The sequence below is a fragment of the Pipistrellus kuhlii genome, unplaced genomic scaffold (genome assembly GCF_014108245.1).
Source record: "Pipistrellus kuhlii isolate mPipKuh1 unplaced genomic scaffold, mPipKuh1.p scaffold_m20_p_4, whole genome shotgun sequence".
In the NCBI taxonomy this organism is placed as follows: Eukaryota; Metazoa; Chordata; class Mammalia; order Chiroptera; family Vespertilionidae; genus Pipistrellus; species Pipistrellus kuhlii.
In genome coordinates, this window is record NW_023425540.1 from 39,422,584 (window position 1) to 39,435,477 (window position 12,894).

General features: G+C 36.5%; 1 protein-coding gene and 1 long non-coding RNA gene across 15 annotated transcripts in view; both read right to left on the reverse strand.

Moving 5' to 3' along the window:
* The window catches only part of SSBP2 (single stranded DNA binding protein 2), a 202,579-nt gene that overhangs the window by 147,502 nt on the left and 42,183 nt on the right, over positions 1 to 12,894 (reverse strand). The window lies entirely within an intron of this gene.
* On the reverse strand, positions 7,751 to 11,563 carry LOC118703946. The gene is made up of 2 exons (XR_004983202.2): positions 10,611 to 11,563; positions 7,751 to 10,366 (listed from the first exon to the last, which is right to left on the reverse strand). It is a non-coding gene; the product is annotated as an uncharacterized LOC118703946 (long non-coding RNA).

Below are 12,894 nucleotides of genomic sequence, written 5' to 3' on the forward strand. Positions count from 1 at the left end.
TTGCCATATATAGACAAGCAGTCCACAATTAAAATGACTACAATCAATTTTGGGAAATTAAAAAGGGCTAAAATATAAAAGTTAAAATGAATTAAAAAACTAATTCATCAACAGTTGGTAGAAATTTGGTTATTCATAGAATTAGAAAAATTTCCCATCCAATCTCTTAGCTAAGCTACAGGCACTAGACATACAGTGTAGGCTATACTTGACAAAGCTACTTACTCCACTTCAATCACCTTGAACACTATACTTTATACTCAGGCTCCCATTTGCCTATGAAATTGACATTAGTCAGTATTAAAAGGAAGTGCTCTGAACCCATGAAAAGACATGAATAATACTAAGGGAAAGAAGCCAATCTGGAAAGATTGTATGATTCTAACCACATGATATCCTGGAAATGACAAAACTATGGAGGCAGGAAAGGATCAGTGGTTGCCAGGGGTGAGGGATATTTGGGAAGAATGAATAGATGGAGCACAGAGGGTTTTAGGGCAGAAAAAGTATTCTGTATGGTACTACAATGATAAATACATGCCATTATACATTTATCTAAACCCATAGAATGTACAACAGAAGAGTGAACACTAATGTAAGCAACAGACTTGGAGTGAAAATAATGTGAAAACGTAGGTTCATTAATTTGTAATAAATATACCACTCTGGTATGGAGGTGAACAGTGGAGAAAGATATGCATGTGTAGGGCAGGGGGTATATGGAAACACTTTGTTCTTTCTGCTCAATTTTGCTAAGAACCTAAAACTGCTTTTTAAAAATACTTAAAAAAAAAAAAAAAACACATGAAGACAATGGATAATGGAGCTTTTTACTTCATTCTCTATATTGTTCTATATTTTGCAAATATTTTTACAATCAGGAAAAATTATTTTAAAAACAATATCTTCTTTGCCACGCTTATTATAATCTGCATGTAACATTTTTAAATACAGATGAACAGTAATAGTTTAATCTAATAATAAGTTATTTCAAGATACTATAACCAAGAAAACAACCTCTTTCCAAATAATGTAAATTACATATCCCAAGAAAATAAGATGAGTAGAAAATGTTTACATGCAGTCTAATGTTTTTCTTGCATAGCAAACACTTATTCAGAACTTCTTACTGACTTTACCATTCCTAGTTTTCTTAATTCTTCCTGTTAATTCTTTTTTTAAAAATATATTTTATTGATTTTTTTACAGAGAGGAAGAGAGGGGGATAGAGAGTTAAAAACATCGATGAGAGAGAATCATCGATCAGCTGCCTCTTGCACACCCCCTTCTGGGGATGCGCCCGCAACTAAGGTACATGCCCTTTACCGGAATTGAACCCGGGACCTTTCAGTCCACAGGCGGATGCTCTATCCACTGAGCTAAACCGGTTTCGGCTTCCTGTTAATTCTTTTTCCTAGTCTTTGTACATGCAATTTTGGCATTTAGATCTGTTCTGCTTCACATCTGCTTTCCTTTCCCACTTATAATGCATTCTCTACTACATCTTGCACCTTCGTTTTCAATGTTTTCCTTTGTTTGACTTCACTACAGCCATCTTTCTATGCTCATCTATCTACAATACTTTTGATGATGTCTTTAGTTGGGCCTTCCTCATGATTTTCATATTTAAAGTATTCACATTAATATGCAACATTAAGTGAATCTGGTGCTTACGATCCATTTTCCACTTTCCCTAGAGCAATTCTGGAATTTCTTCCTCATAAGAAATTCCAGCAATGTCTCTGATCTGTCTTCCTTAGGGCACGGGCAAAACTGGGATGAAATACTTCAGAAAAACACACCTCGGACACAAGGACCAGAGCTCTTAATGTCATCGAAGGAAGTGAGCAAGTGTTCAAAGGAAAACCCCAACTCAGGAAAAACGCAGGATAATTCTTTCCCTCTGGTTTTCACAGGGAATAAATCTATGGTCATCTTTAAAAATCATTATTTGGAACTTTTTTTTAAAGTTCAATATGAAATAGTTAGAATCACAGGGTTTTATTTTCCCTCAGGGTTTAATGTATTTCCTAGTGTTAGTTTGAAACATGTAGACATTTACAGTAGTGGATCTTCCAGGCCATTTATTCATCTCTTTATTACACAACTGTTAGACATCTATTTTGTGTAAAGTACTAAGAATCAATGAAACATCATTAACTTAGGACCCATTAATGCCAAATTTGTGGCAATATGGTCAGAGAATGCACCTAGACACTAAGAAAGAGTTCAATAAGTTAGTAGTATATACAAAATTCTAAATATATGATGTTAGAAACAAAAAATAAATTTTAACATCCTGAGAAACTTCACAAATAAACACTTATACTTCTCATCATCAACACTTAGTAAGCTCCTGCTATTTTCTAATTCTTAGACAAAAGTAAAATGAAGATACAAATTTTTCTCTCAAGTAATTTTCAGACTTGTTAATGGGACAAAACATGTAATTAAAAGTAAGATCAGGAATAAAAAGTAGCATATGATGGGTATGCAAACAATAAAAACATAAAAAATTCAGAATAAGAAGAGATAATTGTAAGATTCTTGAGAGACAGGCTTTAACTGACAGAGGAAATAGCACTTAAGCAAGGTATTAAAGGAAATAGGATAAGGAATAAGAAAGGAGGTTTTTAAAGGAAAGGATAATAGCATGAAATAATTATCTACAGGCACACCTCATAGATATGGCTGGTTTGATTCCAGACCGTTGCAATAAAGTGATCCACATGAATTATTTTGGTTCTTAATACATATAAAATGTATGTTTACATGATATTATAGTCTATTAAGTATGCAATAGGATAATGTCTAAAAATGTACATACCTTAATTTAAAAATAATTTATTGCTCAAAAATGCTAACCATCATCTTAGTCTTCAGTGAGTCCTAACTTTTTGCTGGTCAGGGTCTTGCATCAATGTTCATGGCTGCTGACTGATCAGGGTGGAGGTTGCTGAAGGCTGGGATGGCTGTAGCCATTTCTTAAAATAAGACAACAATGAAGTTTGCCACACTGCCTTCCCCTCTCATGAATGCTTTCTCTGTAGCATGCAATGCCATGTGTCAGCATTTTACCCATAGAAGGCCTTTCAAACTTGGAGTCATTTCTCTCAAACCCTGCCATTACTTTATCAAATAGGCTTATGTAATAGTGTTGTTGTCATTTCAACAATCTTCACTAGGAGTAGATTCCATCTCAAGAAACCACTTTCTTTGCTCATCCATAAGAAGCAACTCCTTATCCATTCAAGTTTTATCATGAGATGCAGCAGTTCAGACATATCTTTAGGTTCCAGTTCTAATTTTTTCTTCACTGAAATCATGAACCCTTCAAAATCATTGGTGAGGATTGGAATCAACTTCTTTCAAACTCCTGTTAATGTTGATATTTTGACCTATTCTCATGAATCAGGAGTGTTCTTAGTGGCATCTAGAATGGTGAGTCCTTTCCAGAAGTTTTTCAATTTACCTTCCCAGATCCATCACAGGAATCGCGATCTATAAGTGTTATAAAGCTTTATAACATGTATCTCTTAAATAATAAGACTTGCAAGTCAAAATTACTTCTTAATAGATGTTGCATTAGCTGGCATGAAAACAACATTTATTTCATTGCACATTTCCATCAGAGCTTTTGGGTGACCAGGTGCATTGTCAATGAGCAATATTTTTAAAGGAATCTTTTTGTCTGAGCAGTAGTTCTCAATAGTGGGCTGTAAACAGATGTGCTGACATCCAACCTTAGTTTTTTTCCATTTACAGAGCACACAGGTAGAGTAGACTTAGCTTAATTCTTAAGAACTCTAGGATTTTAAGAATGGAAATGAGCAATGGCTTCGATTTAAACTCACCAGCTGCATCACCAGCTCCTTACAGGAGACTCAGCCTATCTTTTGAAGCTTTGAAGCCAGGCATTGACTTCCTCTCTAGCTATGAAAATCCTAGATGGCCTCTTCTTTCAATACTAGAGGCCTGAAGCATGAAAATTTGTGCAAGAGTAAGCCTTCCTTCCCAGGGCTGCTGGCACTAGTTTCCCGCAGGCACCTGGGTCCTGGGCTGCTTCCTGCCAGCCCAGGCTTCATCAGGAAGGGCATCAGTCTAATTAGCATATTACCCTTTTATTATGATAGATAAAGCTGTTCCATCTACATTGAAAATCTGTTGTGTAGTAACCACTTTCCGTAATTATCTTAGCTAGATCTTCTGGATAACTTGCTTCAGCTTTTACATCAGCACTTGCTGTTCCACCTTGCACTCTAATGTTATGGAGACTGATTCTCTGTGTTATAGAGACAGCCTCTTTCCCTCATGAACCAACTTCTGCTAACTTCAAACTTTCCCTCTGCAGCCTTCACAGAACGGAAGAGAGGTGGGGCCTTGCTCTGGATTACCATTTGGTTTTAAGGAAATGTTGTGGTTGATCTATCCAGATCACTACAACTTTCTCCATATCAGCAATGAGGCTGTTTCACTTTTTATCTTTCATGTGTTCATTGGAGTAGCACTTTTAATTTCCTTCAAGAACTTTTCTTTTGTATTCACTTCTGGCTGGTTGGCACAATAGCTTTCGGTCTGTTTTGGCTTTCAATGTGCCTCCTTCATCATTTCTAGGAATTGATTTAAAATGAGAGATGTGCAGCTCTTCTTTTTACTTGAACACTTATTAACTGCCCTAATTTCAATATGTATCTCAGGGAATAGGGAGGTCCAGGAAAGGAAGAAAGGCAGAGGAATGGACAGTTGGTGGAACATTCAGAACATACACATTTACTGATTAATAAATTCACTGTTATATGTTGGCGAAGTGCATGGTACCTAAACAGCTATAATAATAACATCAAATCACCATCACAAATATAATAACAATGAAAAAGTTTGAAGTATTGTGAGAATTACCAAAATGTGACACAGAGACCTGAAGTGAACAAAATCTCTTGGAAAAATGGTGCCAATGGTGCCTTCCTTCCCCCAGCTGCCGGCACCAGCTTCCCACTGGCACCTGGGCTTCCCTCTGGCACCTGCGCTTCCCTCACAGCCCTGGCTTCATCCAGAAGGACATCTGGTCTAATTAGAATATTGTGCTTTTATTATTATAGATAACAGCCCCCTCTGAAAAGACAGGTTTTGGTTGACTGCAAATTTAATGTAAATTAATAGTGTATTTGACTGAGCTGCTGAAAGAGCTAATTTATTTTTAGATGAATTAATACAGTATAGAACTTTAAAAGGAGAGGTGATAATCATAGAAGGATGAGAGGAGAAAAAAGATAAGTCATGAGCAATTGTTGAAAGTATCAGTGATGCATATCCTGCAGAAAGAAAAGCTTCAGATAATAGGTTGTCAGCTTCTAGAGGGACAAAAAAGAGTGGAACTAAGACAAATGAGTTATAGTGATAAGAAGGTAAATTGTAACTCCCTGAGCCAAATATATATATTTTTTGTAACCATTTCAACTATTAAAAAATGTTATGAAACATTTTGGGATTGGGAAATGTGAGTGTCCAGTTGGGAAATGTGAATTTGAAGCTGGGAATACTGCAAGGGCTTTATTCACTGAATAGAAGTTTAGACTATATCACTTTCACTTTCCCAAGTATAAGATGAATAATCCTATTATTACTAAAATATGGCCCAGAGCAACCAGTGTGGACCAATGTTCCAAAATTTCCAAACCAAAAATGTTAGATAGGAGCTATACCTTTGGGGAAGATCTGGACCTACCAATCAAAGATTATTCAACTGACTCCAAGGATGTTGGTTCCATGGGCAAAATCTGACAAGTAGAGCTCCAATTAGTAAATGGAAAGAAGCACTGTATAATACTATAAAACTCTAAGAATATGCAATTTCCAAATGTATTTACTCTTTCCAAATTCCCCCAGATGTTAGCTTTTCGAAGAGCAGAGAACTGCTATACCCTATATTAGTTAGTCCTTTTAACCTAACCCACTCTATAATTAGAAACCATACTTTTATATTCAAAAACAGTTGAAAGAGATAAATTACATTAATATTGACAGCTACAAAGCTAGCTAAATAGGAAATGTGTTATAATAGGTTCACAGTACTAAATCAAATTACTATGCTATTTCAGTGTTTTCTTGGCATATCAAAATATAAGTTATAGAATTTAAGTAAGATATGTTAGTAGGTTTGACTTCCTTAATTGATTTCCCTAAATATTTGCACAATTAAATGTGTTTGAAAGCAGAATGGTTTGCAGATCAAAACACTGTCAGGTACACAATCTATTCCTCTATCTTTTTTTAAATGTTTTTATTTTTATTGACTTCAGAGAGGAAGGGAAAGGGAAATAGAGATAGAAACATCAATGATGAGAAAGAACCATTGACTGGCTGCCTTTTGCACACCCCTTACTGGGGGGGTTGAGCCCATCACCCATACATGTATGTGCCCTTGACTAGATTCAAACGTGGGACCTTTCAGTCCACAGGCCAACGCTCTATCCACTGAGCCAAACCAGCTGGGGCTATTCCTCTATCTTTTAACAGTTCTCTTTTGATTATCCACAGTAATGTCCAGGAGAAATACCATGAAAGCTTCAAAACAACAGACTAGTCAAATTTAAGTTTCTGTTCTCCTCTCCCAAACACACACACACACACACACACACACACACACACACACACACACACACGTTAACCTCTTCTATATCAGAGACTGTTAGTTGCCTCCAAGGTCTCTCAACTGAATAGAAAGAAACCAAATTTTTTGCTGGACATATCAATATATTCCCCAACTAAAAGATAACACTCTCCTAGTTCTCTTGAAGCTAAGTATTTTTCTTGCCTGAACTTTGGCCATTAAGATATATAGACTGAAGTTGGAAGTCTTACAAAGGGGGTAGATTCTTCCACATTCCCTTATCCTACTATCGGTCAGTAAGGTGGGTGTGATAGCTGCAGTTCCAGCCTCCAGCTTGAGCCATGATAATGAGACCACTCTAGGAAAGCTAGATGCAGTGCTCCCCTCACCCCCAAAAATTCATATGTTGAAACTCTAGTTCCAAAGCGGTCATTGGAAGTGGGCTTTTGGGGGATTAGCAGGTCTTGAGGGTGGAATCTTCATAAATGAGATGAGTGCCCTGACAAGAACAGGCTGGAAGGCTAGCTAGCTTTCTTTCCTCCATGTGAGGATATAGGGGAGACGCTCTAAAAGATGAAACAGGGTCCTCCGACCTCAGACTTCCAGCCTCCAAACCTGTGAGAAATAAATTTCTGTTTTCTATAAACCACTTAGGCTACGGTACTTTGTTAGGGCAGTCACATGTAGCTAACTAAAACACCAGGAAAAAAAAAAAGTGGAATATAGATCCCTGACAACTGCATCGAACTGCCATTTCAGCCTGGGATTCTCAACCTTCAGATTTCTTTCATTTAGAAAAAAAAAAAATTAATCTTAATACTATTTAGGGTTTTCAGTTATGTGCAATCTAATCAGTTCCTAATTAGTAGGTGCTGATAAGTCAGGCGTATTTTACAGTATTCTCATATATGAGGTCCACGTAACTGTTCGCAAACTGCACTTCCTGCAGTGTCAAAAGTTTACTTCTTTAGTGTATTTGATTCTGGTAATAACTCCCTCAGATTTAAAACATCAAATCACTCTCTACTCATCCTCCTCCATATCTTAAATCTTTCCTTCGTTTGTCCGAGAAGCTTTTTTCTTCCACCTACCCCTAAAATGTTAGCCTTTCCTAAGATTACTTCATGGTCCTCTTCTCAGTCTACATGTTTTCCTCAGACCTACTATGCCAGTCAATGGAACACAGTTCGTATTTACACCACCAAACCTCAGTCTCCAACTCAGAATATGCTAAAAGCTCCAGATTGACTTAGTCAACTGTTTACTGAGGATAATCAGCTGAATATCCTCTAGGCAACTTAAATACCACATTCCTCTCCATTCCTCCTTTTAGTTAACAACACATCTAACCTGATCGCCACCCTCAGTTCCTTCATCTTGCCTGATATGCAGTTACTATATATTCTAGATCCTATAATCTAAGGCTCATCTCTGTCTACTCTGGCAATGTCCTCACCATCACTTCCCCAGATTGCTGTAATAGTATTAACACTGCTCTTCCTTTCTCCTAACCTTACTGCTCTCCATAGTGAAGTCAAAAGATCATTAAAAAAGATTAATCTTTTAAAGATGTTTCTATGCTCACTGGTGGGTCAGACCTATTGGATAAAGACCAGATATCCTAATGTGGCAAATATGGCCTGCCCAGATTTGACAACTGCCTCTTTCTACAAACTCATTTCTCTAAACCCACATAGCATACCCATGAAACCAAACTGAACAGAACAGTTCTATGATTGGCAGTCTTTACATAGTTCCACTATATAGAATTCTCCCCTTCTGTTAAACCAGGAAAATGGTTTCTCCTTTCTTAAGAGTCTAACCCCATGTTTCTTAATTGTGAAACCTTTTCTGACCATCCTCTTCTCTCAATTTTCTTCTCCTCTCTTTGTACCACTGTTGTAGGAATTGTGCAAATAAGTGATTACGACAGAGTATTTTATCTAGTTTTTCTTTTAGAATTTGAGACTTGGAAAAAATATGAATTATCTTTGCATTTCTGACCTGGTGGATGTTATAGGAAGGAGGACAAAACAAAGGAGAAAAGGAAAGAGAAAGGAAAAGGGAAAGAAGAAAAAAAAAAGAGGAAAGTCTACTTGAGTAAACCTTGCAACAAGTTAATGAGGAAAATTAAGACCTGGGAAAATGTTTTAATGTATTTAAGATCACTCAGCAATTAATATGTAGGGTAAAAAGTATAATCATCCACTTTCTCTCAAGTGTACTTTAGACTCAGTATACTAGTAATGCCCTTCCTTTCAAGTCTATTCTCTTTCTCCCCAATCTCTCAATATTCTCCACTTTCTCTAACTAGAGCAGGGAATTTGTTTCTAAAATTAAAATTCTCAAGGCATATAAAGTTGACCATCACAGTTCCGGTTTCCAATCTAGCAAGTAAGGATATAGATGTCTTCATTCCGTCCTAGCAAGTAAAAAGCTGAACAAACTGAAAAATTAACTCTTCTTCTATCTGTAAAATCAAACCAGCAACCTAACTATGTGCCTAGAATTGAACCCACAATCTTTTGGTGTCCAACCAACTTAGCCAGGGCCAAAAGTAACATTTTAAAAACTGATCCATGTATCTATGGACATTTAAATAGTTCCTAATGATATTACAATCAAAAGGAAGTGTCAATAAAAGGAAACCCTATACAGGCAGAGCCTGACTTACAAATGTTGATCCTGCAAATCTGCTGCATCTGAGAAATTCAAGCCCTTGACTAGGCAGACTGCCAAGATCCCAGTTCCCTTTTTGGGCAGCTACTGTAAAACATTTCCCTAAAGTTCCTTGTTCTGCTGCATCCAACCTACTCTACCCCACTTCTTTAATGACCATATCCCAATACTATTCCATTTCCCCTGAACTTCCATCCTTCCTTTCTAGGCGCCAAAGCTTTCCACCTCCAGAATGATCTTTCATACATGTGTGTCCAGGTAATACTTTTACTGTTTCCCTAACTGCCTGAAGCCTATCACTCCCTCCTGTCATAGCCGCAGAGGACACTCCTCCTCTGGCCATTGACTCCTCCTCAGCAGGTGAGGAAACCTCTCACTGCCAAAGGGCTCAGAGGGGAAGGGGAACACTCCCTATAGAGAGTATGGAAGCCAGCGGGGAAATGAGGGAACATTTTTCTGGTTATTGGAATTACTTGCAAAGCTAACTAGATTCTCTAAATTTTTAGCTTTTTTTTTTTTAATTGTTTATTTTTCAATTATACTTGATGTACAATATTGTATTAGTTTCAGGTGTACGACCCTAATGTTCTACATTTATAGAACTTACAAAGTGATTATCCCGATAAAGCCAGTACCTATCTGACACTATATATAGTTATCACAATATTATTGACCATATTTATTCCCTATGCTCTAATTTACTTTCCCATGACTATTCTGTAACTACCGATTTGTACTTCTTAATCCCTTCACTATTTTCACCCTTCTCCTCAGTCCCCCTCCCAACTGGCAACTGGCAAAATGTTCTCTGTGTCTGAGTTTGTTTCTGATCTGTTTACTGTTTTTTGTTTTGTTTTGTTTTGTTTTTAGTATATCCACATATAAGTTAAATCATATGGCATTTTTCTTTCTGTCTGACTTATTTCACTCAGCATACCTCCAGGCCCATCCATATTATTGCCGATGACAAGATTAATTTTTTAATTGCTGAGTAATATGGCATTTGTCAGAGAACTTTGATTTCTCATTCTATGGTTAAACCTTATACCCAAGCTTCAATAATTGGGAATCAGAGCACTTATTTTTTTTAAATTATTTTAAAAATATATTTTATTGATTTCTTATAGAGAGGAAGAGAGAAGGACAGAGAGCCAGAAATATTGATGAGAGAGAATCATCAATCAGCTGCCTCTTGCACACTTCCTACTGGGGATGTGCCTGCCACCAAGGTACATGCCCTTTACCAGAATCGAACCCGGGACCTTTCATTCTGCAGGCCGACGCTCTATCCACTGAGCCAAACCGGTTTTGGCCAGAGCACTTATTTACATAGTCTTGCTGTTTACTACAACAGACAAGCTGGTCATTTTAATGAGGGATTTTTGTCACCCCCTTTTTTATATCCCCAAATATCTTATTCAGTATTCTTTGTGTGGTGGCTACTTTATTAAAGTGGTCCAATATTTAATTAAGGATTTAAATAGTAAATCGGTTTGCCCATTAAATTCTAAAAACCTTCATTGTTTACAGAGCTTTTTAAAAATTATTTAAATAATTCAATAGATGTTTAAAAATTAGATTTAAAAGTGAGCTTTGAGGACACACAAGTTATTTCACAGATATTAAGCCATGACAAAACATATGAACCAATAATGACAGAATACTCATGTAGTGCCAGCAACCCAGGAGGATCCTCAAAACTCAGGCAGGCATCCTAACCAGAATGGCAGTGCCTATCAGATGAACACAAAAAAACTTGACATTGATAAAGTGAGTCCCTGGGCCAGCAGAAGCACTTCAGTCTATCTGAGGAGGCCCAGAGGAAAACACAATACGTATTTCCAAGAAAAAAAGATGGAATCATTTTTTTAAACTCAATTGTTTAAATTTAACTCCTCTTTCACTTGATTGTTAAGTACTAAGTCTAAGTCTTTGTCTTTATTTTCCTAGTAATAGAAAACACTAGATTTATTAATGTTTATTAATGTCTTCTATTGAAAGAGAAAAAGGAGCCTAATAAAAATCAGCTCATTTCAGATTATCTTTCGCCTTAAATTAGTTTTGCTGTTTTTGTTGTTTATCCATAGATCAAGAATTTGGTGCCAAGATTTTCCTTGTTTACACTGTTTCCAAAATGTAGATAAATTCTACATTTTGTTTTCTTATTTATTATATTTATCTGTGTAATAAATATACTGATGTAGAGCTGAAAATATTTGCTACCTAAAATGAATAAATGCCAACAGAACCTGGCTATGGGCTGTCCTGCTGTTCAATGTGCACAGTGGTATACAATTCATGGTAATATGATAGTAAAAGGTATGGCAGGCTTTCACTATCTCTAATTCACCAACTCCTATAAAAACTATAATCTTATGTATGCTTTCCCAGTTACCTATACATCTCGTGAAATACTAGGGGCCCATCCTCCATGCCCCTGCCTAGCCCCTCCCACTGTGCCCTGCTCCAGTCTGCTGGCAGCCCTGCTCCCACCACCACTGCCCCCGCACACTGAGGGCACTGTCCCTGCTCACACCCCGTGATGGCGTGGAGAGATTGGGACTCATACCAGCAGTTGCCTATATATGTGAGAGATAAAGAAACTTGGAAATATTTAGTACAGATTTTATCATTCTCTTATCAATCTCCCTATAAAATATTGGATTTTTTAAAAGCCACTTAATATGTTAGAATTCTTAAAGAATCGATTAACAGAAAGCATAATAGAACTGACTCTCCTTAGGATATTGTAAGTGATAAGCCATGGAAATAGTTACTTGACAAAATACCATAGATATATTTTAAACTATATTTATTCTACACAATTTTCCAGAAGCAATTAAAATAAAAAATAATCAATTGATCTTCATAAGTCTAAAAAGTTTAAATGTACTTAAAATAACCTTATACTTTAGGATGTAAAAACCATAAATACACTAAGACAATTAAATTTATCCTAATTAGATTAAACTAATCAGCAATTGTGCAAAACCAATTACTTAAAACCTTTGCTTCTTACGTCAGAGTTTTTGTTAAGTCAAATCCTTCTTTTAGCTCCCTCATCTTATTCCTGGCTTTTTTTCTGTAAAACTATAGGAAATATCTCAAAATTATTTGACCATAAATACTCATACCACATAAAATTTAAACGTGGTCAAACATTCTAAGTTGGATGTTTTGGAAAGCAAATACACCTATAATGAGTCTGTACTGTAATCTAGAAACAAACTTACTCGTTTTGAACAATTACTTACAGCTCCAGTCTCTATACTTTTGCTTGGGATACTCCAGTTCTTTTCTCTTCAACTATGCCTGATCAACACAGCTTCCTGGAATTAGTTCAAGCCCCATTCTGTGTAGTTATTTTCAGACTAGTAGCCTGGTGCACGAATTCATGCACATTGAAAGAAAGTTAATTAGAAAAAATATTTTAATATCGCTATCTGCCCTTTCTCTATAATAGAAGAGTCAACCAAATTCACGATCGACAATGACAGATTGAAACACACATTGTGTGATTGGCGCCAGCAAGAGCTTTATATGTATCTTGCATACACGAGTCAACTTAGCCTTTTATAGACATGAATAAACTTGCTTAATTAGAC